The following is a 1,907-nucleotide window of genomic DNA, read 5'->3' as shown; positions in this document are numbered from 1 at the left end:
AATAATATCCAAATTTCTCAAAAACAAAACAAAAACTTAAAATAATCCTTAGAAATATAACGATTCAAAAATCTTAAAAATCGTACTGATGATAGCTAGATTACTTTTATTATACCATAAGATGAGACACCTTCTACAAGCTATGTACAAATACTTTTGAATTTACTACTAGTAGACCCCGCTAGTACAGCTGTAAGTCTACGGAGTAACAACGCTAAAATCACGGGTTTAATTTCCCTCGGTGGACCCAGCAAATAGCTCAAGGTGGCTTTGCTAAATGAAAACATAGACACACACACACATACTACTAGTAGTATGTTCAAATAATAAATTTTATTCGAATATACAAAGCACATTCCAACATGAAGCGTTTCAATATTAAAAGTTAATCTTTCAAACTGCATTAATTTCTCACGGACTTCTTGTGTGACACATACTGAAGGTCTTTGTATATAAAACACTTATTCACATAAACATTCTATAATAATGATATTTTACACTAAATACTATATATACTTCGTTATTCAATCTTTCAAACTGCATTAATTTACTAGGGACTCAAAACACACATTTGTGAAGTGCATTAAATACTCTATCTCGGGGTACATAACATTTCTTGACACAATCAGCTTGTAATACCGATATTCGACACTGAATACTAAACACATGTTAATCAATCCTTAAAATTGAATTAACTCGTTAAGGACTCCTTGAGTCACAAATCAAAGTGCATATTTGTGCACACATGCTCTATATCATGATGCAAAATACTTCTTAAACCAAATATTGTGTAATACTGATATATGACACTGAATACATTTCATCAGTCAATCTTTGAAACTACATTAAGTTATTATGGACTTCTCGTGTCACACACTATAAAGTTCATTAAATATTCTATCCCATGGTATATAACACACAGTGACACAAACAGTTTGTATTCGACACTGAATACTAAGTACATATCATTAGTCAATATTTGAAACTGCATTAATGAATTACAGACTATTTGTGTCACTACTCAAAACATGTTTGTCAAGGTCAATAAATATTCTATTTCATGGAATATATCACTTCTTGACATGAATAGTCTGTAATACCGATATTTGACATTTGATACTATTAGATTGTCCAGAAATAAATGTCGTTTTTTAACTGCAAAGTGTGGAAAAGTACATAAACAAGTGTTGTAAAACATGCTTTAATCAAAGTAAGCACCATTTGCTTCACCACACTTTTGCTAACGTGTAACGATACTGTTCATGGTCTTGCTGTAGAAATCAAAGTTTCTATGGTCAATGAACTCCCTGAAAGCTTCTTTTGCAGCTGCCTGGTTTTGAAAGCGTTTAAGGTTCAAAAAGTTTTTAAAGTGCTTGAAAAATGAAAATCTGTAGGGTAAAAGTCTGGGGAAAAAGGTGGATGACTTTCAGTCAACTCACGCAGAGCCCACTTATTCAACTTTTTCGTCTTTCCAATCGCACTCAGGTTGTTGGCAATGCTTGATTTGCTTGTGCCTAGCTTTTCTGCAAACTCACATACTGTTGTGTAATGGTCTGTCTTAACTGTTTTCCTTAATGCATTTTCAACTAAGGATGACTTCCTTCCACGACCTTCGTGGTCCTCAAGACTTTCATTTCCACGTCGAAACCTTTGGAACCAACGCTCAACTGTACGTTCAGTAATAGCCGAATGTCTGGTTGATGTTCTGTGTAGTCTCAGTAGTTTTTCATCCACGTTGAAGTAGTAGAAGAAAATCAGACGAAAGCTCTTCTTGTCCATGCTGCCTTGGGGGTTGTGAAACTTACTCTGACTGCAGTTGAAACAGCGGAGAATTAAGACACCTTGTACGCGACAAACGTTGGATTAAACCAACCAACCAACCAACGATAAGTTACTCAATATTCAAC

The sequence above is a fragment of the Tachypleus tridentatus genome, chromosome 6 (assembly GCF_004210375.1).
Source record: "Tachypleus tridentatus isolate NWPU-2018 chromosome 6, ASM421037v1, whole genome shotgun sequence".
Lineage (NCBI taxonomy): Eukaryota > Metazoa > Arthropoda > Merostomata > Xiphosura > Limulidae > Tachypleus > Tachypleus tridentatus.
This window is presented reverse-complemented; position numbering follows the sequence as displayed.